The 25,695-nt window shown below is 51.0% G+C and overlaps 1 long non-coding RNA gene across 2 annotated transcripts; it reads right to left on the reverse strand.

Moving 5' to 3' along the window:
• On the reverse strand, positions 1–24,683 carry LOC134758389 (uncharacterized). Of its 2 annotated transcripts, XR_010133572.1 has the most exons (12): positions 24,460–24,683; positions 23,569–23,821; positions 23,171–23,312; positions 19,470–19,660; positions 17,354–17,411; positions 17,028–17,260; positions 9,517–9,574; positions 9,191–9,423; positions 4,254–4,311; positions 3,928–4,160; positions 838–895; positions 1–716 (listed from the first exon to the last, which is right to left on the reverse strand). It is a non-coding gene; the product is annotated as an uncharacterized lncRNA (long non-coding RNA). The 2 variants fall into 2 exon arrangements; XR_010133571.1 differs by lacking the exons at positions 1–716; positions 838–895 and adding an exon at positions 2,612–3,152.
• Positions 24,684–25,695: the final 1,012 nt, after the last annotated feature.

A 25,695-nucleotide genomic window follows, 5' to 3' on the forward strand; every position in this document is an offset into this window, starting at 1 on the left:
CCCTGGGAGGCAAGAGCGGGACCTGCAGAGGCCGTTCTCCAACCATTGCTGGGCCCGTACAGGCCACCGGGCGGCAGGAATGAGGCCCAAAGAACTTGGCTGGAGAAAGTTCGGGACCTACAAAGGCGGTTGGGAGCTGGGCAGGAGTTGAGCCAAAAGAGCTTGCTTACTTGCTGGGAGGCATGGCTGGGAGATGCCGACTTCAGGACAACTTGGGCCTGCAGAGGTCACCGGGAGGCCCAAGCTTGGCGTGGAGGAGCCCACCGACCGGAGACCATTTGGGTCCTGCAGGTGCCATTGGAGGGCAGGAGCTCATCGTGGAGGGGGCACCGTGAGGCCTGACCTGGGCCTGGGGAGCTTGGCTTGAGGAAGCTATGGGCCGACCAAGGACGCCAGGAGATGGGTAGGCACTGAGTCCAAAGAGGTTGCTGAGAGGCAGGAGTCGGGCCTGGAGACGCAGCCAGGAAGAGGAGCTTGGCCCGGAGAGGACGCCTGGAGGGTGCAAGTGAGTCTGGAGAGGCCGACTTGAGGAGGTTCTCAGCCCGGAGAGGCCGCCGGAAGGGAAAAACTGGGACTGGAAAGGCTGTTGTGAGGAATGAGCCCCATGGGCCTGAAGAGGCCACTGGCAGGCGGGAGCTGGGTGTGTAGAAGCTGCTGAAAGGTTGGGAGCTTGGCTTGGGGGGTCCACAGTGAGGCAGATGCTGGGCCTGAAGAATCTGCTTAAAAAGATTTAAGCAGATTTACATTTATTAGGCACTTTATTTCCATTATTACATACATATAAATATATATACGTATTATATATCCAATATATAATAAAATGATTATACAACTCACCATAATGTAGAATCAGTGGGCGTGTTAAGCTTGTTTTCCTGAAACTGGATGGTCCCACCTGAGCGTGATGGGAGAAAGTGACAGATCAATAGGTATTAGATACTCATAAGCACAGCGCAACCTAGATCCCTCACATGCATGGTTCACAACAGGGTGCGTTCTCCTATGAGAATCTAATGCTGCTGCTCATCTGAGAAGGTGGAGCTCAAGCGGGAATGTGAGCAAAGGGGAGTGGCTGTAAATACAGACGAAGCTTCCCTCACTCCCTCACTCGACACCACTCACCTCCTGCTGTGTGGCTCCCTACGGCTCCATGGCTCAGGGGTTGGGGACCCCTGCTCAAGTGCATCCAAAGCGACCCTTCCCACACCAGTCTTCATAGTGGTCAAGGGCAGCAACCACTTAGCTCCCAAGGCATGTGCCTCAGCTGGCATTTCGTCACAATCAACAGTAAGTGGTAGCTTGAGTCACTGTGAGGTCACTTCCTGGAAATCACCAGCATCCCATTTCCCACTGGCAAAGAGCTCAGCACTGCCCCCTGGGAAACCAAACCTATGCCCAAATCCCATCTGTGTGGGTTTATCTCCTGGGACCCTTCCTAACATATTAGCCAGAGTCCAATCAGGAAGCATAAACCACTCAAAAGTTTAAAGTGGTAAAATTTAATACGGAGAATTATTCATTATAACAGGTGAACAGCATAATGAGAGATTGGCTAGCACAAAGTAAAGAGAACTCTAGAGAATACAGGACTAGCCCAGGCCAGGCATGGTGGCTCATGCCTGAAATTCCAGCAATTTGAGAAGCTAATGCAGGAGGATTGCTTAAGGCCAGGAGCTAGAGACTGGTCTGGACAGCACAGTGAGAACCTGTCTCTATCCAAAAGAAGAAAAAAGTTAGCTGGGAGTGGTGGTGCACACTTGTAGTCCCAGCTACTCGGAATGCTGAAGTTTGAGCCTGGGAGGTCAAGGCTGCAGCGAGGCATGATTATGCCACTACAGTCCAGCCTGGTGACAGAGCAAGACCCTGTCTCAAAGAACAAAACAACAACAACCATTTACAGACAGAAAAGAGGTAGAGCTAATAAGCTAAGGAAAGATGTTGAAATGTGACAAGTAAAGTAATATGAGGTCTTTTATCTATTTAAAATAATCAAACAAAAAATGACTAACTAAATTATAATACCCTGTGCTGGCAAAGGTGCAGTGAAATGGGCACTTTCTTATACTATGAGGGGTGTTTACATTGTGTATAAGCCTTCCCGGGTAAAGCTTGTCAATTTTTTAAAATAATGGAGACAGGGTCTCACCATACTGCCATACTGCCTCCTCCAACTCTTGGCCTCAAGCAATCCTCCTCTCTTAGCCTCCCAAAGTGCTAAGAGTATAGCTGGGAGGCACCCAAAACCCTGTCAATTTACATCAAGGGTAATGAGAATGTCCATTCACCATGACTCACAGTAATCTTACTTCTGGGGAGACAATTCAATCTAAACAAAAGGTCATCTGTACACACACAGTAAAAATCTGGGAGTAACTGAAGACAGAGTTGGTAAGTGAAATAAGAAACAGTTCTAAGAAATTAAACTATGGTATCAATAGGCACCTGGTATAAAAGGTCAGTTGATGTTAGCTGCTACTTTTTTGTTGTTTTGAGACAGGGTCTCACTCTGTCACCCAGGCTGGAGTGCAGAGGCCTGATCATGACTCACTGCAGTCTCAGCCTCCCTGGGCTTGAGTGATCCTCCCACCTCAGCCTCCCAAGTAGCTGGGACTACAGGAACGTGCCACCACACTAGGCTAATTCATGTATTTTTCTGTAGGGATGGTGACTCCCCCTTTGTTTCCAAGGCCTATCGCAAACTCTTGGCCTCAAGCCATCCTCCTGCCTCAGCCTCCCAAAGTGTTGCGATTACCAGTGTGAGCCACCACACCTGGCCAGCTGCTACTTTTAGAAATATTATTATTATTCTTCCACTCCATTAAAAATTATTATTTTCAAGGCTATGCAACAGTATGTATCCTACAGCGTAATTGTAAAAACATAAACAGTTGCCGTCCCTCAGTATACAGAATTAGTTACAGCCCCCCATCTCTGCATATACCAAAATCCATGCTTACTCACGTTTCGCTGTCACCCCTCTGGAATCCACGTATACGAAAATACCAAATATTAGTTGGGCATAGTGGCAAGCACCTGTAGTCTCAGCCACGTGGGAGGTTGAGATGGGAGGATCGCTTCAGCCTGGAAGGTTGAGGCTGCAGTCAGCTGCGATAGCACTACTACCCTCCAGCCTCGGACAACAGAGGGAGACCCTGTCTCAGAAAAAAGAAAACAAAATAAAACAGGTTAGAAATTGTAATGAGGTCTGTTGGGCAAAATTCCATATAAGCAAAGTATAAATTAATGAAGCAAATCGTGATAAATTAGTATGATTGACTTTCTGGAGTTTCTGACAATAAAAGTAAGGAAAATGCAGAACACAAAGACAGAGAGTAAAAAGAGAAATTAGGAAAGCATTCTACATGTTTAATAGGAAGACACTGGCCGTGTTCGTGCAGCAGCAGTATGTCGTGACATGACATACTTTGGAGAGAAGTTAACAGATGAGGAAGTTGATAAAAATCATCAGAGAAGCGAAATACTGGTAGCGACACTCAAGGAAACCACGAAATTTCCATAACTTATGTCAGCAAAGTGGGAATATTGTACAGTGTGTGTTGAAGTTCCTATACAACATTGTTTATCTGCCGTTTGTTTGTTTGTAAGGAATGTATATACTAACAGTTCTTCTTGCTGTCAAAAGAATATGTGTGAATAAGAAATTCTAACTTATTCTTCTGTTTTTCTTTTATCTTCCTGCCATCATCCCACAGCCTTACTTTAGAAATTTTTTCTTTAGAAAATTGAACAAGTGCCCCTTGTGGTGGCACATACCTCGAGGATGGGAGGCAGGGGTGGAAGGGTCACTTGAGGCCATTAGTTTGACAGCAGCCTGGCCAACAAAGTGAGACCCCATGTCTGCAAAACAATTTAAAAATTAGCCAAGTATCGTCATGTATACCTACAGTCCCAGCTACCTCAACTTACGGAGAAAGTTCAAGGCCTGGAGAGAAGGCTGGGCGGCAGGAGCTGGGTCTAAAGAGGCCATTGTAACGATGGAGTTGTGCCTGTGGAGGCTGTTGTGAGTCAGTAGGCTCATCTGCGGAGACTGCCGTGAGGTAGGGTATGGGCCTAAATAGGCCATTGTGAGTCATGAGCTTGGTCTGTAGAGGCTGACTGGAGAGAGTTCTGGGCCTGGCGAGGCTGCCGGGAGGTAGGAGCTGGGCCAAAAGATTTAAGCACATTTACGTTTATTAGGCACTTCATTTCCATTATTACACTGGAATATATAATAAAATAATTATAGAACTCACCATAATGTAGAATCAGTGGGCGTGTTAAGCTTGTTTTCCTGAAACTGGATGGTCCCACCTGAGCGTGATGGGAGAAAGTGACAGATCAATAGGTATTAGATTCTCATAAGAACAGCGCAACCTAGATCCCTCACATGCACGGTTCACAACAGGGTGCGTTCTCCTATGAGAATCTAATGCTGCTGCTCATCTGAGAAGGTGGAGCTCAGGCGGGAATGTGAGCAAAGGGGAGTGGCTGTAAATACAGACGAAGCTTCCCTCACTCCCTCACTCGACACCACTCACCTGCTGTGTGGCTCCTTACGGCTCCATGGCTCAGGGGTTGGGGACCCCTGCTCAAGTGCATCCAAAGCGACCCTTCCCACACCAGTCTTCATAGTGGTCAAGTGCAGCAACCACTTAGCTCCCAAGGCGTGTGCCTCAGCTGGCATTTCATCACAATCAACAGTAAGTGGTAGCTTGAGTCGTTGTGAGGTCACTTCCTGGAAATCACCCTAACCCTGGGCCCCGGGCCCTGACCCTAAAACCCTAACCCTGGGCCCCGGGCCCTGTCCCTAAAACCCTAACCCTGGGCCCCGGTCCCTGACCCTGAAGCCCTAACCCTGGGCCCCGGGCCCGGACCCTGAAGCCCTAACCCTGGGCCCCGGTCCCTGACCCTGAAGCCCTAACCCTGGGCCCCGGGCCCGGACCCTGAAGCCCTAACCCTGGGCCCCGGGCCCTGACCCTGAAGCCCAAACCCTGGGCCCCGGGCCCTGACCCTGAAGCCCTAACCCTGGGCCCCGGGCCCTGACCCTGAAGCCCAAACCCTGGGCCCCGGGCCCTGACCCTGAAGCCCAAACCCTGGGCCCCGGCCCTGACCCTGAAGCCCTAACCCTGGGCCCCGGGCCCTGACCCTGAAGCCCTAACACTGGGCCCCGGGCCCTGACCCTGAAGCCCTAACCCTGGGCCTCGGGCCCTGACCCTGAAGCCCTAACCCTGGGCCCCGGGCCCTGGCCTTGAAGCCCCAACCCTGGGCCCCGGGCCCTGTCCCTAAAGCCCTAACCCTTGTCCCCGGGCCCTGACCCTAAAGCCGTAACCCTGGGCCCCGGGCCCTGACTCTAAATCCCTAACCCTGGGCCCCGGGCCCTGACCCTAAAACCCTAACCCTGGGCCCTGACCGCAAAAACCTAACCGTGGGCCCAGGCCCTGACCCTAAAACCCTAACCCTGGGACGTGGCCCTGAGCCTAAAACCCTAACCCTGGGCCCTTGCCCTGAGCCTAATACCCTAACTGTGGGCCCTGGCCCTGACTCTAAAACCCTAACCATGGGACCTGGCCCTAAAAGAACCCTAACACTGGGACCTGGCCGTGACCCTAAAACAAGCCTAAACCTGGGCCCTGGCCCTGACCCTAAAACAACCCTAACCCTGGGCCCTGGCCCTGACCCTAAAACACGCCTAACCCTGGGCCCTGGACCTGACCCTAAAACAACCCTAACCCTGGGCACCGACCCTAAAACAACACTAACCCTGGGCACTGACCCTAAAATAACCCTAATCCTGGGCCCTGGCCCTGACCCTAAAACAACCCTAACCCTGGGCCCTGGCCATGACCCTAAATCAACCCTAACCCTGGTCCCTGGCCCTGACCCTAAAACAACCCTAACCCTGGGCCCTGGCCCTGACCGTCAAACAATCCTAACCCTGGGCCCTGGCTCTGACCCTAAAACAAACCCAACCCTGGGCCCTCACCCTGAAACAACCCTAACACTGGGCCCTGACCAAAAAACAACCCTAACCCTGGGCCCTGACCCTAAAACAACCCTAACCCTGGGCCCTGATCCTAAAACAAGCCTATCCCTGGGCCCCGACCCGAAAAAAACCCTAACCCGGGGCCCTGGCACTAAAACAAGCCTAACCCTGGGCCCAGGTCCTGATCCTAAAACAACCCTAACCCTGGGCCCTGGCCCTGACCCTAAAACAAGCCTAACCGTGGGCCCTGGCCCTGACCCTAAAACAAGCCTAACCATGGGCCCTGGCCCTGACTCTAAAAAAACCCTAACCCTGGGCCCTGACTGCAAAAACCTAACCGTGGGCCCAGGCCCTGACCCTAAAACCCTAACCCTGGGACCTGGCCCTGAGCCTAAAACCCTAACCCTGGGCCCTTGCCCTGAGCCTAATACCCTAACTGTGGGCCCTGGCCCTGACTCTAAAACCCTAACCATGGGACCTGGCCCTAAAAGAACCCTAACACTGGGACCTGGCCGTGACCCTAAAACAAGCCTAAACCTGGGCCCTGGCCCTGACCCTAAAACAACCCTAACCCTGGGCCCTGGCCCTGACCCTAAAACACGCCTAACCGTGGGCCCTGGCCCTGACCCTAAAACACGCCTAACCGTGGGCCCTGGCCCTGACCCTAAAACAAGCCTAACCATGGGCCCTGGCACTAACCCTAAAACAAGCCTAACCCTGGGCCCCGGCCCTGACCAAAAACAAGCCTAAACCTGGGCCCTGGCCCTGACCCTAAAACAACCCTAACCCTGGGCCCTGGCACTAAAACAAGCCTAACCCTGGGCCCAGGTCCTGACCCTAAAACAACCCTAACACTGGGCCCTGGCCCTGACCCTAAAACAACCCTAAACCTGGTCCCGAGCCTTGACCCTAAAACAACCCTAACCCTGGGCCCTGGCCCTGACCCTAAAACAACCCTAACCCTGAGCCCTGGCCCTAACCCTAAAACAACCCTAAATCTGGGCCCTGGCCCTGACCCTAAAACAATCCTAACCCTGGGCCCTGGCCCTGACTCTAAAACAAGCCTAACCCTGGGCCCTGGCCCTGACCCTAAAACAACCATAACCCTGGGCCCTGGCCCTGATCCTTAAACAGCCCTAACCCTGGGCCCTGGCCCTGACCCTAAAACAAGCCTAACCCTGGGCCCTGGCCCTGACCCTAAAACAAGCCTAACCCTGGGCCCTGGCCCTGACCCTAAAACAACCCTAACCCTGGGCCCTGGCCCTGACCCTAAAACAACCCTAACCCTGGGCCCTGGCCCTGACCCTAAAACAAGCCTAAACCTGGGCCCTGGCCCTGACCCTAAAACAAGCCTAACCCTGGGCGCTGGCCCTGACCCTGACCCTAAAACAAGAATAACCCTGGGCCCTGGCCCCGACCCTAAAACAACCCAAACCCTGGGCCCTGGCCCTGACCCTAAAACAACCCTAACCCTGGGCCCTGAACCTGACCCTAAAACAACCCTAAACCTGGGCCCTGGCCCTGACATAAAACAACCCTAATGCTGGGCCCTGAGCCTGACCTAAAACAACCCTGACACTGGGCCCTGGCCCTGACCCTAAAACAAGCCTAAACCTGGGCCCTGGCACTAAAACAAGCCTATGCCTGGGCCCAGGTCCTGACCCTAAAACAACCCTAACCCTGGGCCCTGGCCCTGACCCTAAAACAAGCCTAACCCTGGGCCCTGGCCCTGACCCTAAAACAAGCCTTACCCTGGGCCATGGCCCTGACCCTAAAACAACCCTAACCCTGGGCCCTGGACCTGACCCTTAAACAACCCTAACACTGGGCCCTGGCCCTGACCCTTAACCCTAACCCTGGGCCCTGGCCCTGATCCTAAAAGAACCCTAACCCTGAACACTGGCCCTGACCCTAAAACAAGCCTAACCCTGGGCCCTGGCCCTGACCCTAAAACAACCCTAACCCTGGGCCCTGGCCCTGACTCTAAAACAACCCTAACCCTGGGCCCTGTCCCTGACCCTAAAACAAGCCTAAACCTGGGCCCTGGCCCTGACCCTTAAAAAAGCCTAAACCTGGGCCCTGGCCCTGACCCTAAAACAAGCCTAACCCTGGGCCCTGGTCCTGACCCTAAAACAAACCCAACCCGGGGCCCTCACCCTAAAACAACCCTAACCTTGGTCCCTGACCCTAAAACAACTGTAACCCTGGGCCCTGACCCTAAAACAAACCTAACCCTGGGCCCTGACCCTAAAACAACCCTAACCCTGGGCCCTGATCCTAAAACAACCCTAACCCTGGGCCCCGATCCGAAAACAACCCTAACCCTGGGCCTCGACCCTAAAACAAACCTAACCCTGGGCCCCGACCCTAAAACAACCCTAACCCTGGACCCTGGCCCAGACCCCAAAACAACCCTAACACTGGGCCCTCGCCCTGACCCTAAAACAACCCTAACCCTGGGCCCTGGCCCAAATTGTAATGAGGTCTGATGGGCAAAATTCCATATAAGCATAGTATAAATTAATAAAGCAAATCGTGATAAATTAGTACGATTGACTTTCTGGAGTTTCTGATAATAAAAGTAAGGAAAATGCAGAACACAAAGACAGAGAGTAAAAGGAGAAATTAGGAAAGCATTCTACATGTTTAATAGGAAGACACTGGCCGTGTTCCTGCAGCGGCAGTATGTCGTGACATGACATACCTTGGAGAGAAGTTAACAGATGAGGAAGTTGATAAAAATCGTCAGAGGAGCAAAATACTGGTAGCGACACTCAAGGAAACCACAAAATTTCCATAACTTATGTCAGAAAAGTGGGAATATTGTACAGTGTGTGTTGAAGTTCCTATACAACATTGTTTATCTGCCGTTTGTTTGTTTGTAAGGAATGTATATACTAACAGTTCTTCTTGCTGTCAAAAGAATATGTGTGAATAAGTCATTTTAACTTATTCTTCTGTTTTTCTTTTATCTTCCTGCCATCATCCCACAGCCTTACTTTAGAAATTTTTTCTTTAGAAAATTGAACAAGTGCCCCTTGTGGTGGCACATACCTCGAGGATGGGAGGCAGGGGTGGAAGGGTCACTTGAGGCCATTAGTTTGACAGCAGCCTGGCCAACAAAGTGAGACCCCATGTCTGCAAAACAATTTAAAAATTAGCCAAGTATCGTCATGTATACCTACAGTCCCAGCTACCTCAACTTACGGAGAAAGTTCAGGGCCTGGAGAGAAGGCTGGGCGGCAGGAGCTGGGTCTAAAGAGGCCATTGTAACGATGGAGTTGTGCCTGTGGAGGCTGTTGTGAGTCAGTAGGCTCATCTGCGGAGACTGCCGTGAGGTAGGGTATGGGCCTAAATAGGCCATTGTGAGTCATGAGCTTGGTCTGTAGAGGCTGACTGGAGAGAGTTCTGGGCCTGGCGAGGCTGCCGGGAGGTAGGAGCTGGGCCAAAAGATTTAAGCACATTTACGTTTATTAGGCACTTCATTTCCATTATTACACTGGAATATATAATAAAATAATTATAGAACTCACCATAATGTAGAATCAGTGGGCGTGTTAAGCTTGTTTTCCTGAAACTGGATGGTCCCACCTGAGCGTGATGGGAGAAAGTGACAGATCAATAGGTATTAGATTCTCATAAGCACAGTGCAACCTAGATCCCTCACATGCACGGTTCACAACAGGGTGCATTCTCCTATGAGAATCTAATGCTGCTGCTCATCTGAGAAGGTGGAGCTCAGGCGGGAATGTGAGCAAAGGGGAGTGGCTGTAAATACAGACGAAGCTTCCCTCACTCCCTCACTCGACACCACTCACCTGCTGTGTGGCTCCTTACGGCTCCATGGCTCAGGGGTTGGGGACCCCTGCTCAAGTGCATCCAAAGCGACCCTTCCCACACCAGGCTTCATAGTAGTCAAGGGCAGCAACCACTTAGCTCCCAAGGCATGTGCCTCAGCTGGCATTTCATCACAATCAACAGCAAGTGGTAGCTTGAGTCACTGTGAGGTCACTTCCTGGAAATCACCCGAACCCTGGGCCCTGACCCTAAAACCCTAACCCTGGGCCCTGACCGCAAAAACCTAACCGTGGGCCCAGGCCCTGACCCTAAAACCCTAACCCTGGGACCTGGCCCTGAGCCTAAAACCCTAACCCTGGGCCCTTGCCCTGAGCCTAATACCCTAACTGTGGGCCCTGGCCCTGACTCTAAAACCCTAACCATGGGACCTGGCCCTAAAAGAACCCTAACACTGGGACCTGGCCGTGACCCTAAAACAAGCCTAAACCTGGGCCCTGGCCCTGACCCTAAAACAACCCTAACCCTGGGCCCTGGCCCTGCCCCTAAAACACGCCTAACCCTGGGCCCTGGACCTGACCCTAAAACAACCCTAACCCTTGGCACCGACCCTAAAACAACACTAACCCTGGGCACTGACCCTAAAATAACCCTAACCCTGGGCCCTGGCCCTGACCCTAAAACTACCCTAACCCTGGGCCCTGGCCATGACCCTAAATCAACCCTAACCCTGGTCCCTGGCCCTGACCCTAAAACAACCCTAACCCTGGGCCCTGGCCCTGACCGTCAAACAACCCTAACCCTGGGCCCTGGCTCTGACCCTAAAACAAACCCAACCCTGGGCCCTCACCCTAAAACAACCCTAACACTGGGCCCTGAAAAAAAAACAACCCTAACCCTGGGACCTGATCCTCAAACAAGCCTATCCCTGGGCCCCGACCCGAAAAAAACCCTAACCCTGGGCCCTGGCACTAAAACAAGCCTAACCCTGGGCCCAGGTCCTGATCCTAAAACAACCCTAACCCTGGGCCCTGGCCCTGACCCTAAAACAAGCCTAACCGTGGGCCCTGGCCCTGACCCTAAAACAAGCCTAACCATGGGCCCTGGCCCTGACTCTAAAACAACCCTAACCCTGGGCCCTGGCACTAAAACAAGCCTAACCCTGGGCCCAGGTCCTGACCCTAAAACAACCCTAACCCTGGGCCCTGGCCCTGACCTAAAACAACCCTAACCCTGGGCCCTGGCCCTGACCCTAAAAGAAGCCTAACCGTGGGCCCTGGCCCTGACCCTAAAACAACCCTAACCCTGGGCCCTGGCCCTGACCCTAAAACAACCCTAACCCTGGGCCCTGGCCCTGACCCTAAAACAACCCTAACCCTGGGCCCTGGCCATGACCCTAAAACAACCCTAACCCTGGGCCCTGGCCCTGACCCTAAAACAACCCTAACCCTGGGCCCTGTCCATGACCCAAAAACAAGCCTAACCCTGGGCCCTGTCCCTGACCCTAAAACAAGCCTAACCCTGGGCCCTGGCCCTGACCCTAAAACAAGTCTAACCCTGGGCCCTGGCCCTGACCCTAAAAAAACCCTAACCTTGGGCCCTGGCCCTGACCATAAAACAACCCTAACCCTGAGACCTGGCCCTGACCTAAAACAACCCTAACCCTGGGCTCTGACCCTGACCCTAAAACAACCTTAACCCTGGGCCCTGGCACTAAAACAAGCCTAACCCTGGGCCCAGGTCATGACCCTAAAACAACCCTAACCCTGGGCCCTGGCCCTGACCCTAAAACAACCCTAACCCTGGGCCCATGCCCTGAACCTAAAACAACCCTAACCCTGGGCCCTGGCCCTGACCCTAAAACAAGCCTAACCCTGGGCCCTGGCCCTGACCCTAAAACAATCCAAACCCTGGGCCCTGGCCCTGACCCTAAAACAACCCTAACCCTGGGCCCTGTCCTTAACCCTAAAACAAGGCTAATCCTGGGCCAGGGCCCTGACCCTAAAACAAACCTAACCCTGGGCCCTGACCCTAGAACAAGCCTAACCCTGGGCCCTGACCCTAGAACAACCCTAACCCTGGGCCCTGACTCTAAAACAACCCTAACCCTGGGCCCTGACCCTGAAACAACCCTAACCCTGGGCCCTGACCCTGAAACAACCCTAACCCTGGGCCCTGAACATAAAACAAGCCTAACCCTGGGCCCTGACCCTAAAACAACCCTAAACCTGGGCCCTGACCCTAAAACAACCCTAACCCTGGGCCCTGGCCCTGATCCTAAAAGAACCCTAAGCCTGGGCCCAGGCCCTGACCCTAAAACAACCCTAACCCTGGGCCCTGTCCCTGAACCTGACCCTAAAACAACCCTAACTCTGGGCCCTGGCCCTGATCCTAAAACAACCCTAACCCTGGGCCCTGGCCCTAAAAGAACCCTAACCCTGGGACCTTACCCTGAAACAACCCTAACCCTGGGCCCTGACCCTAAAACAACCCTAACCCTGGGCCCTGACCCTAAAACAACCCTAACCCTGGGCCGCGGCCCTGACCCTAAAACAACCCTAACCCTGGGCCCCGGCCCTGACCCTAAAACAACCCTAACCCTGGGCCCTGGCGCTGGCCCTAAAACAACCCTAACCCTGGGCCCCGGCGCTGGGCCTAAAACAACCCTAACCCTGGGTCCTGGCCCTGACCCTAAAAAAACCCTAACCCTGGGCCCTGGCCCTGACCCTAAAACAAGCCTAACCCTGGGCCCTGGCCCTGACCCTCAAACAACCCTAACCCTGGGCCCTGGCCCTGACCCTAAAACAAACCCAACCCTGGGCCCTCACCCTAAAACAACCCTAAACCTGGGCCCTGACCCTAAAACAACCCTAACCCTGGGCCCTGACCCTAAAACAACCCTAACCCTGGGCCCTGACCCTAAAACAACCCTAACCCTGGGCCCTGACCCTAAAGCAAGCCAAACCCTGGGCCCTGACCCTAAAATAACCCTAACCCTGGGCCCTGATCCTAAAACAACCCTAACCCTGGGCCCTGGCCCTGAACCTAAAACATCCCTAAACCTAGGCCCTGGCCCTGACCCTAAAACAAGCCTAACCCTGGGCCCTGGCCCTGACCCTAAAACAAGCCTAACCCTGGGCCCTGGCCATGACCCTAAAACAACCCTAACCCTTGGCCCTGGCCCTGACCCTAAAACAACCCTAACCCTCGGCACTGGCCCTGACCCTAAAAAAAGCATAACCCTGGGCCCTGGCCCTGACCCTAAAACAACCCTAACCCTTGGCCCTGGCCCTGACCCTAAAACAACCCTATCCCTGGGCACTGGCCCTGACCCTACAACAAGCCTAACCCTGGGCCCTGGCCCTAACCCTAAAACAAGCCTAACCCTGGGCCCTGGCACTAAAACAAGCCTAACCCTGGGCCCAGGTCCTGACCCTAAAACAACCCTAACCCTGGGCCCTAGCTCTGACCCCAAAAAAAGCCTAACCCTGGGCCGTGGCCCTGACCCTAAAACAAGCCTAACCGTGGGAGCTTGACCACACCAAAAAACAAGCCTAACCCTGGGCCCTGGCCCTGACCCTAAAACAACCCTAAACGTGGGCCCTGGCCCTGACCCTAAAACAACCCTATCCCTCGGCCCTGGCCCTGACCTAAAACAACCCTAACCCTGGGCCCTGGCCCTGACCCTAAAACAACCCTAACCCTTGGCCCTTGCACTAAAACAACCCTAAACCTGCGCCCAGGACCTGACCCTAAAACAACCCTAACCCTGGGCCCTGGCCCTGACCCTAAAACAAGCCTAACCCTGGGCCCTGGCACTGACCCTAAAACAAGCCTAACCCTGGGCCCTGGCCCTTTCCCTAAAACAACCCTAACCCTGGGCCTTGGCCCTGACCCTAAAACAAGCCTAACTCTGGGCCCTGGCCCTGACCCTACAACAACCCTAACCCTGGGCCCTGGCCCTGACCCTAAAACAACCCTAACCCTGGGCCCTGGACCTGACCCTCAAACAACCCTAACCCTGGGCCCTGGCCCTGACGCTAAAACAAACCCAACCCTGGGCCCTCACCCTAAAACAACCCTAACCCTCGGCCCTGACCCTAAAACTACCCTAACCCTGGGCCCTGGCCCTAAAACAACCCTAACCATGGGCCCTGACCCTAAAACAACCCTAAACCAGGGCCCTGATCCTAAAACAAGCCTAACCCTGGGCCCCGACGCGAAAAAAACCCTAACCCTGGGCCCTGGCACTAAAACAAGCCTAACCCTCAGCCCAGGTCCTGACCCTACAACAACCCTAACCCTGGGCCCTGGCCCTGACACTAAAACAAGCCTAACCCTGGGCCCTGGCCCTGACCCTAAAACAAGCCTAACCGTGGGCCCTGGCCCTGACCCTAAAACAACCCTAACCCTGGGCCCAGGTCCTGACCCTGAAACAACCCTAACCCTGGACCCTGGCCCTGACCCTAAAACAACCCTAACGCTGGGCCCTGGCCCTGACCCTAAAACAACCCAAACCCTGGGCCCTGGCCCTGACCCTAAAACAAGCCTAACCCTGGGCCCTGGCCCTGACCCTAAAACAAGCCTAACCCTGGGCCCTGACCCTAGAACAAGCCTAACCCTGGGCCCTGACTCTAAAACAACCCTAACCCTGGGCCCTGACCCTGAAACAACCCTAACCCTGGGCCCTGGCCCTGACTCTGCAAGAACCCTACCCTGGGCCCTGGCCCTGACCCTGAAACAACCCTAACCCTGGGCCCTGACCCTGAAACAACCCTAACCCTGGGCCCTGAACATAAAACAAGCCTAACCCTGGGCCCTGACCCTAAAACAACCCTAAACCTGGGCCCTGACCCTAAAACAACCCTAACCCTGGGCCCTGGCCCTGATCCTAAAAGAACCCTAAGCCTGGGCCCAGGCCCTGACCCTAAAACAACCCTAACCCTGGGCCCTGTCCCTGAACCTGACCCTAAAACAACCCTAACTCTGGGCCCTGGCCCTGATCCTAAAACAACCCTAACCCTGGGCCCTGGCCCTAAAAGAACCCTAACCCTGGGACCTTACCCTGAAACAACCCTAACCCTGGGCCCTGACCCTAAAACAACCCTAACCCTGGGCCCTGACCCTAAAACAACCCTAACCCTGGGCCGCGGCCCTGACCCTAAAACAACCCTAACCCTGGGCCCCGGCCCTGACCCTAAAACAACCCTAACCCTGGGCCCCGGCGCTGGCCCTAAAACAACCCTAACCCTGGGCCCCGGCGCTGGGCCTAAAACAACCCTAACCCTGGGCCCCGGCCCTGGGCCTGAAACAACCCTAACCCTGGGCCCCGGCCCTGACCCTAAAACAACCCTAACCCTGGGCCCCGGCCCTGACCCTAAAACAACCCTAACCCTGGGCCCCGGCGCTGGCCCTAAAACAACCCTAACCCTGGGCCCCGGCGCTGGGCCTGAAACAACCCTAACCCTGGGCCCCGGCCCTGGGCCTGAAACAACCCTAACCCTGGGCCCCGGCCCTGAGCCTGAAACAACCCTAACCCTGGGCCCTGGCCCTGACCCTGAAACAACCCTAACCCAGGGCCCTGACCCTAAAACAACCCTAAACCTGGGCCCTGACCCTAAAACAACCCTAACCCCGGGCCTCGGCCCTGACCCTAAAACAACCCTAACCCTGGGCCCCGGCCCTGACCCTAAAACAACCCTTACCCTGGGCCCCGGCCCTGACCCTAAAACAACCCTAACCCTGGGCCCCGGCCCTGAGCCTAAAACAACCCTAACCCTGGGCCCCGGCCCAGAGCCTAAAACAACCCTAACCCTGGGCCCCGGCCCTGAGCCTAAAACAACCCTAACCCTGGGCCCCGGCCCTGACCCTAAAACAACCCTTACCCTGGGCCCCGGCCCTGACCCTAAAACAACCCTAACCCTGGGCCCCGGCCCTGAGCCTAAAACAACCCTAACCCTGGGCCCCGGCCCAGAGCCTAAAACAACCCTAACCCTGGGCCCCGGCCCAGAGCCTAAAACAACCCTAACCCTGGGCCCCGGCCCTGAGCCTAAAACAATCCTAACCCTGGGCCCCGGCCCTGACCCTAAAACAACCCTAAACCTGGGCCCCGGCCCTGACCCTAAAGCAACCCTAACCCTGGGCCCCTGCCCTGACCCTAAAACAACCCTAACCCTGGGCCCCGGTCCTGACCCTAAAACAACCCTAACCCTGGGCCCCGGCCCTGACCCTAAAACAACCCTAACCCTGGGCCCCGGCCCTGACCCTAAAACAACCCTAACCCTGGGCCCCGGCCCTTACCCTAAAACAACCCTAACCCTGGGCCCCGGCCCTGACCCTAAAACAACCCTAACCCTGTGCCCCGGCCCTGACCCTAAAACAACCCTAACCCTGGGCCCCGGCCCTGACCCTAAAACAACCCTAACCCTGGGCCCCGGCCCTGACCCTAAAACAACCCTAACCCTGGGCCCCGGCCGTGTGCCTAAAACAACCCTAACCCTGGGCCCCGGCCCAAATTGTAATGAGGTCTGTTGGGCAAAATTCCATATAAGCAAAGTATAAATTAATAAAGCAAATCGTGATAAATTAGTACGATTCACTTTCTGGAGTTTCTGACAATAAAAGTAAGGAAAATGCAAAACACAAAGACAGAGAGTAAAAGGAGAAATTAGGAAAGCATTCTACATGTTTAATAGGAAGACACTGGCCGTGTTCATGCAGCGGCAGTATGTCGTGACATGACATACCTTGGAGAGAAGTTAACAGATGAGGAAGTTGATAAAAATCTTCAGAGAAGCAAAATACTGGTAGCGACACTCAAGTAAACCACGAAATTTCCATAACTTATGTCAGCAAAGTGGGAATATTGTACAGTGTGTGTTGAAGTTCCTATACAACATTGTTTATCTGCCGTTTGTTTGTTTGTAAGGAATGTATATACTAACAGTTCTTCTTGCTGTCAAAAGAATATGTGTGAATAAGTCATTTTAACTTATTCTTCTGTTTTTCTTTTATCTTCCTGCCATCATCCCACAGCCTTACTTTAGAAATTTTTTCTTTAGAAAATTGAACAAGTGCCCCTTGTGGTGGCACATACCTCAAGGATGGGAGGCAGGGGTGGAAGGGTCACTTGAGGCCATTAGTTTGACAGCAGCCTGGCCATCAAAGTGAGACCCCATGTCTGCAAAACAATTTAAAAATTAGCCAAGTATCATCATGTATACCTACAGTCCCAGCTACCTCAACTTACGGAGAAAGTTCAGGGCCTGGAGAGAAGGCTGGGCGGCAGGAGCTGGGTCTAAAGAGGCCATTGTAACGATGGAGCTGTGCCTGTGGAGGCTGTTGTGAGGCAGTAGGCTCATCTGCGGAGACTGCCGTGAGGTAGGGTATGGGCCTAAATAGGCCATTGTGAGTCATGAGCTTGGTCTGTAGAGGCTGACTGGAGAGAGTTCTGGGCCTGGCGAGGTTGCCGGGAGGTAGGAGCTGGGCCAAAAGATTTAAGCACATTTACATTTATTAGGCACTTCATTTCCATTATTACACTGGAATATATAATAAAATAATTATAGAACTCACCATAATGTAGAATCAGTGGGCGTGTTAAGCTTGTTTTCCTGAAACTGGATGTTCCCACCTGAGCGTGATGGGAGAAAGTGACAGATCAATAGGTATTAGATTCTCATAAGAACAGCGCAACCTAGATCCCTCACATGCACGGTTCACAACAGGGTGCGTTCTCCTATGAGAATCTAATGCTGCTGCTCATCTGAGAAGGTGGAGCTCAAGCAGGAATGTGAGCAAAGGGGAGTGGCTGTAAATACAGATGAAGCTTCCCTCACTCCCTCTCTCGACACCACTCACCTCCTGCTGTGTGGCTCCCTACAGCTCCATGGCTCAGGGGTTGGGGACCCCTGCTCAAGTGCATCCAAAGCGACCCTTCCCACACCAGTCTTCACAGTGGTCAAGGGCAGCAACCACTTAGCTCCCAAGGCATGTGCCTCAGCTGGCATTTCATCACAATCAACAGTAAGTGGTAGCTTGAGTCACTGTGAGGTCACCTACTGGAAATCACCAGCATCCCATTTCCCACTGGCAAAGAGCTCAGCACTGCCCCCTGGGAAACCAAACCTATGCCCAAATCCCATCTGTGTGGGTTTATCTCCTGGGACCCTTCCTAACATATTAGTCAGAGTCCAATCAGGAAGCATAAACCACTCAAAAGTTGAAAGTGGTAAAATTTAATACGGAGAATTATTCATTATAACAGGTGAACAGCATAATGAGAGATTGGCTAGCACAAAGTAAACAGAACGCTAGAGAATACAGGACTAGCCCAGGCCAGGCATGGTGGCTCATGCCTGAAATTCCAGCAATTTGAGAAGCTAATGCAGGAGGATTGCTTAAGGCCAGGAGCTAGAGACCGGTCTGGACAGCACAGTGAGAACCTGTCTCTATCCAAAAGAAGAAAAAAGTTAGCTGGGAGTGGTGGTGCACACTTGTAGTCCCAGCTACTCGGAATGCTGAAGTTTGAGCCTGGGAGGTCAAGGCTGCAGCGAGGCATGATTATGCCACTACAGTCCAGCCTGGTGACAGAGCAAGACTCTGTCTCAAAGAACAAAACAACAACAACCATTTACAGACAGAAAAGAAATAGAGCCAATAAGCTGATGAAAGATGTTGAAATGTGACAAGTAACATGAGGTCTTTTGTCTATTTAAAATAATCAAACAAAAAATGACTTACTAAATTATAATACCCTGTGCTGGCAAAGGTGCAGTGAAATGGGCACTTTCTTATACTATGAGGGGTGTTTAAATTGTGTATAAGCCTTCCTGGGTAAAGTCTGTCAATTTTTTAAAATAATGGAGACAGGGTCTCACCATACTGCCATACTGCCTCCTCCAACTCTTGGCCTCAAGCAATCCTCCTCTCTTAGCCTCCCAAAGTGCTAAGAGTATAGCTGGGAGGCACCCAAAACCCTGTCAATTTACATCAAGGGTAATGAGAATGTCCATTCACCATGACTCACAGTAATCTTACTTCTGGGGAGACAATTCAATCTAACCGAAAGGTCATCTGCACACACACAGTAAAAATCTGGGAGTAACTGAAGACAGAGTTGGTAAGTGAAATAAGAAACAGTTCTAAGAAATCAAACCATGGTATCAATAGGCACCTGGTATAAAAGGTCAGTAGATGTTAGCTGCTACTTTTTTGTTGTTTTGAGACAGGGTCTCACTCTGTCACCCAGGCTGGAGTGCAGAGGCCTGATCATGACTCACTGCAGTCTCAGCCTCCCTGGGCTCAAGTGATCCTCCCACCTCAGCCTCCCAAGTAGCTGGGACTACAGGAACGTGCCACCACACTAGGCTAATTCATGTATTTTTCGGTAGGGATGGTGACTCCCCCTTTGTTTCCAAGGCCTATCACAAACTCTTGGCCTCAAGCCATCCTCCTGCCTCAGCCTCCCAAAGTGTTGCGATTACCAGTGTGAGCCACCACACCTGGGCAGCTGCTACTTTTGGCAGTATTATTATTATTCCACTCAATTAAAAATTATTATTTTCAAGGCTATGCAACAGTATGTATCCTACAGCATAATTGTAAAAACATATACAGTCGCCGTCCCTCAGTATACAGAATTAGTTGCAGCCCCCCATCTCTGCATATACCAAAATCCATGCTTACTCACGTTTCGCTGTCACCTCTCTGGAATCCACGTATACGAAAATTCCAAGTATTAGTTGGGCATAGTGGCAAGCACCTGTAGTCTCAGCCACGTGGGAGGTTGAGATGGGAGGATCGCTTCAGCCTGGAAGGTTGAGGCTGCAATCAGCTGCGATAGCAGTACTACCCTCCAGCCTTGGACAACAGAGGGAGACCCTGTCTCAGAAAAAAAAAACAAAATAAAACAGGTTAGAAATTATAATGAGGTCTGTTGGGCAAAATTCCATATAAGCAAAGTATAAATTAATAAAGCAAATCGTGATAAATTAGTACGACTGACTTTCTGGAGTTTCTGACAATAAAAGTAAGGAAAATGCAGAACACAAAGACAGAGAGTAAAAAGAGAAATTAGGAAAGCATTCTACATGTTTAATAGGAAGACACTGGCCGTGTTCGTGCAGCGGCAGTATGTCGTGACATGACATACCTTGGAGAGAAGTTAACAGATGAGGAAGTTGATAAAAATCATCAGAGGAGCAAAATACTGGTAGCGACACTCAAGGAAACCGCGAAATTTCCATAACTTATGTCAGCAAAGTGGGAATATTGTACAGTGTGTGTTGAAGTTCCTATACAACATTGTTTATCTGCCGTTTGTTTGTTTGTAAGGAATGTATATACTAAAAGTTCTTCTTGCTGTCAAAAGAATATGTGTGAATAAGTCATTTTAACTTATTCTTCTGTTTTTCTTTTATCTTCCTGCCATCATCCCACAGCCTTACTTTAGAAATTTTTTCTTTAGAAAATTGAACAAGTGCTCCTTGTGGTGGCACATACCTCGAGGATGGGAGGCAGGGGTGGAAGGGTCACTTGAGGCCATTAGTTTGACACCAGCCTGGCCAACAAAGTGAGACCCCATGTCTGCAAAACAATTTAAAAATTAGCCAAGTAACGTCATGTATACCTACAGTCCTAGCTACTCAGGAGGCTCAGGTAGGAGTATCCTTAGCCGAGGAGTTCAAGGCTGCAGTGAGCTGTGATAGCACTACTGTACTCAAGCGTGGGTGACAGGGTGAGACCCCATCTCCTACAATAAAAAACAAAGAAAAAAAATAGTTCAAGTAGCAAGTTGTATGTGGCTTAGTCTGAATATTTGTAAACTAGAAATTCTCAGTCTTTTGGGGTCTAACATCCCTTTACCTTTTTTAACTTTATTGAAGATCTCTAGGACTATTTCTTTCTGTTGATAATTATATGAAAACTAGAAAATAAGACCCAAATTTTTAAATATTATTCATCACATATTAAAGCCATTACATGTTGATATAAGATTTTAAAAATATTTAATATTCATTACATATTAATAATAAAACCATTACATGTTGATATAATACTTTTTTTTCTTTGAGACAAAGTCTTGTTCTCTTGCCCAGGCTGGAGTGAAGTGGCTCAATCTCAGCTCATTGCAACCTCCGCCCCGCAGGTTCAAGTGATTCTCCTACCTCAGCCTCCCAAGTAGCTGGGATTACAGGCGTCCACTACCATGTCCAGCTAATTATTGTATTTTCTTAGTAGAGAAGGAGTTTCACCATGTTGGCAAGGCTGGTCTTGAACTCTTGACCTCAGGTGATCCACCCGCCTGGGTCTCCCTAAGTGCTGGGATTACAGGTGTGAGCCACCGCGCCCACCCCGATTAATGTATGTTTTAAAACACTGATTAGTCAGGCAACAACACCGGGCAGGGGTCTCCTCATTCCCAGCGACGCAAACCCCACTGCACGGCTGAGGGGTTGCAAGGGCTGCAGAGCCAAAAGGCTCTGACTTGAGATATTATTTTACTTGTATTTTTATTTGTATTGTGAGACAGGTACTGCTCTGTCACCCAGACTGGAGTGCAGCTGTGCATTTACAGCTCGCTGCAGCCTCGACCTCCTGGGCTCAAGCCATCTTCCTGCCTCAGCTCCCCAGTAGCTGGTAGTATAGTTGAGTGTCACCATGCCTGGTTATTTTTTTAATTTTTTTGTAGAGTGAGGGTTCTTGCTATGTTGCCCAAGCTGGCCTCAAACTCCTGACCTCAAGAGATCTGCCCACTTCAGCCTCCTGAGTAGCTGAAACTACAAGTACACATCACCATGCCTAGCTACATTTATTTCATTTTGAAAAATATTTTTGTAAAGAGCAGATCTTGCTGTGTTGTCCAGGCTGGTCTTGAACACCTGCCCTTAAAAGATACTCACACCTCTGCTTACCAAAGAGCTGGGACTACAGGCATGAGCCATTGCAATGAGCCTGAAGAGATTTCTTTAATCTAGCATCCCATACTTGGTAGGATTGGGAAAGGCAGTAGTGTTTTTTAAAATTACTTAATAATTTCAGTAACAATCAAACTCAACCTTGACCCCTGCCTTCTCTCACACCCCATATCCAGTCTGTCAGGAAATCCTGTTGATTGTCTTCGACATCTACTAAAGATCCCCACCCAGCAACTCCCTGGCCTCCTCCCCTACTTCTCCCCTCTGACCATCTCTCAACACCACCACGACCCTGGTCAGGACCACCATCATCTCCTGCCTGGATGTTGCCAAAGCTTGGCCCCCACGCTTCTATCACATCTTCCCACAGTCTTTCTCAACTCAGCAGCCAGAGAATGCTTTTAAATCGGGAGACAGATCATGTCGCCTCTCTGCTCAGAACCCTCCCGCAGTTCCCATCTGAGTCAGAGTAAAAGCCAAAGCCCCACCAATAGCCTCCCAGGGCTTATGTGATCTGTACTGATCCCCACCCAGCAACTCCCTGGCTCCCTCCCCTAATTCTCTTCCTCTCTCCATCTGCTCCATGGGCCTCCTTCCAGAGCCAGAGACACACCTCAGACAGTTTATTCTATTGTTTCTGCCTACAATCCTCTTCCCTCAGCACCTTGGCCACCTCCTTCCCCTCCTTCAAATCTTTACTCAGTTTTCACTTAGGAGGCCACCCCTGACCATTCTATTTAACATTGCCATTTGTCCCCATGCCCACCATGCTCATTTCTTCTTTCTTTACTTTCTTCTTTCTTTTTTTCAACATCTCACTGTCACCAAGGCTGGAGTGCAGTGGCGAAATCACAGCTCACTGCAGCCTTGACCACCTGGGCTCAAGTAATCTCACTTAATTTTTATTTGGTTTAAGAAAGTCTTGGTTGAGGGTGGTGGCTTATGCCTGTAATCTCAGCACTTTGGGAGGCTGAGAGAGGTATATTACTTGAGGCCAGGAGTTTGAGATCAGCCTGGGCAATATATTAAGACCCTGCCTCTACCAAAAAACAGAGTGAACGTGTGGAAGACAATTTTTCCACAGACTGGGAGTGAGGGAATAATTTCAGGATGATTCAAGTGCATTACGTATATTGTGCACTTTATTTCTATTATTACTACATAGTAATATATAATGAAATGATTCTACAACTCACTATAACGTAGACTCAGTGGGATCTCTGAGCTTGTTTTCCTGCAACTAGACTGTCCATCTGGGGTGATGGGAGACAGTAACAGAATATCAGGCATTAGATTCTCATAAGGAGTACACAACCTAGATCCCTCACATGCACACTTCACAACAGAGTTTGTGCTCCTATGAGAATCTAATGCTGCTGCTGATCTGACAGGACATGGAGCTCAGGTGGTCATGCAAGCGATGGGAGGGGCTAGAAATACAGATGAAGTTTCCCTTCACTCGCCTGCTGCTCACCTCCAGCTCTGTGGCCCTGTGGTTGGAGACCGCTGCTCAAGTGCATTTGAAAGGATCCATCCCACGCCATTCTTCAGAGTCATCTTTACTGCTGCAGTGGTCAACTTGTAGCACCCCTAAGCTCGCAGGACATATGCTTCAACTGGCATTTCACAATCAGCAGTATGTGGCAGCTTGAGTCATTGTGAGCTCACTTCCTGGAAATCACCAGCATCCCATATCCCATTAGCAAGGAGCTCAGCACTGCTCCTTGGATAACCAAACCTATTCCCAAATCCCATCTGTGTGTGTCTATCTCCTGGTACCCTTCCTAGCATCAATTCTGTATTTGTAGGAGTCCAATCAGGAGACACAAACCACTCAAAAGTTTAAACTAGAATGAGCAAGATGGCTCACACCTGTAATCCCAGCACTCTGGGAGGCCAAGGTGGGTGGACTGCTTTGAGCTCAGGAGTTTGAGAACAGTCTGGGAAACACGGCGAAACCTCGTCTCTACAAAAAACACAAAAATCAGCTGGGTGTGGTGGCACTTACCTGTAATCCCAGCTACTCGGGAGGCTGAGGCAGGAGAATTGCTTGAGCCTGGCAGGTGGAGGCTGCAGTGAGCAGAGGTTGTGCCACTGTACTCCAGGCTGGGTGACAGTGTGAGACCTGGTATCAAAAAGAAAAAACGTGTATATATATATATATATATATATATGTAAATTTAATATAAAAAGTATTAATTTTGGCCAGGCAAAATGGCTCATGCCTGTAATCCCAACACTTTGGGAGGCCAAGGCAGACAGATCACCTGAGGTCAGGAGTTCGAGACCAGCCTGACCAGCATAGAGAAACCCCAACCCTACTAAAAATACAAAATTAGCTGGGCATGGTGGCACATGCCTGTAATCCCAACTACTCGGGAGGCTGAGGCAGGAGAATCACTTGAACCCGGCAGGTGGAGGTTGCGCTGAGCAGAGATAGCGCTATTGCACTCCAGCCTGGGCAACAAGAGTGAAACTCCATCTCAAAAAAAAAAAAAAAGGTATTAATTTTTACAGAGGATCAGCACAATGAGGGACACACTAGCAAAAAGTAAAGACAACTCTAGAGAATACGGAACTAGCAGAGGCCAGGCATTGTGGCTCATGCCTGTAATCCCAGCAATTTGGGAAGCCTAGGCAGGAGGATCGCTTGAGGCCAGGAGTTAGAGACCAACCAGTGTTAAATAGTGAGACTCTGTGTCTACCAAAAAAAAGAGACATTAGCCAGGTGTGGTAGTGGTGCACACCCGTAGTTCCAGCTACCTGGGAGTCTGGGGTGGGAGAAATCCCTTGAGCCTGGGAAGTCTACACTACAGTGAGCCAAGATTGTGCCACTGCACTCCAGCCTGGGCGACAGAGTGAGACCCTGTCTTAGAAAGAAAAAAGAAAAGAAAGTGTTAATCCCCCTATGGGAATCTCCTCTTCTCCTGCCCTCTCTGGAACCTCACTTGTCGGTTCTTCCTCCCACTCTCCTGTATCTTTAACCTATCCCCCACTTTTAGCTCCTTCCCATCATCATTTACATTACTCAAACTTCTTCTGTTTTAAAAACCTCTCCCTAAACTCAGGGAGAGGTCTCCTGCACACCCATTGAGCCATCTGCTCTCCCTGGTGCCTTCTCCACAGCAGCCAGAGCCATGTCTCTAATCCATGAATCTCATCAGGTTACTCCCCCAATGCATTAGTACTGGAAGCGATGGTCTGGATTACACCAATGATAGGGAATGGTGTGGATATTATTACATTAGTATTGGAAGTGATGGTGTGGATTAGATCAGTGTTAAGTCATGGTATAGATATTATTATATTAGTATTGAAAGCGATGGTGTGGATTAGATCAGTGTTAAGGCATGGTGTGGATATTACTACATTAGCACTGGAGGAGATGGTGTGGATTAGATCAGTGATGGTGCATGGTGTGGATATTATTACATTAGTATTGGAAGTGATGGTGTCGATTAGATCAGTGTTAAGTCATGGTGTGGATATTATTACATTAGTATTGGAAGCGATGTTGTCGATTAGATCAGTGATAGGGCATGGTGTGGATATTATTTCATTACTATTGGAGGCGATGGTGTGGACTAGAACTGTGATAGGGCATGGTGTGGATATTATTACATTAGAATTGGAAGCGATGGTGTGGACTAGATCAGTGACAGGGCATGGTGCGGATATTACTACCTTAGTATTGGAAGGGATGGTGTGGATTAGATCAGTGATAGCACATGGTGTGGATATTATTACATTAGTATTGGAAAGGATAGTGTGGATTAGATCAGCGATTGGGCACGGTGTGGATAATATTACAGTACTATTGGAGGAGATGGTTTGGATTAGACCAGTGTTAAGGCATAGTGTGGATATGACCACATTAGTATTGGAAGGGATGGTGTGAATTAGATCAGTGTTAAGGCATGGTGTGCATATTATTACATTAGTATTGGAAGCGATGGTGTGGATTAGATCAGTGATAGGCCATGGTGTGGATATTATTAC

The sequence above is a fragment of the Gorilla gorilla genome, chromosome 3, assembly GCF_029281585.2.
Source record: "Gorilla gorilla gorilla isolate KB3781 chromosome 3, NHGRI_mGorGor1-v2.1_pri, whole genome shotgun sequence".
Taxonomy (NCBI): Eukaryota; Metazoa; Chordata; class Mammalia; order Primates; family Hominidae; genus Gorilla; species Gorilla gorilla.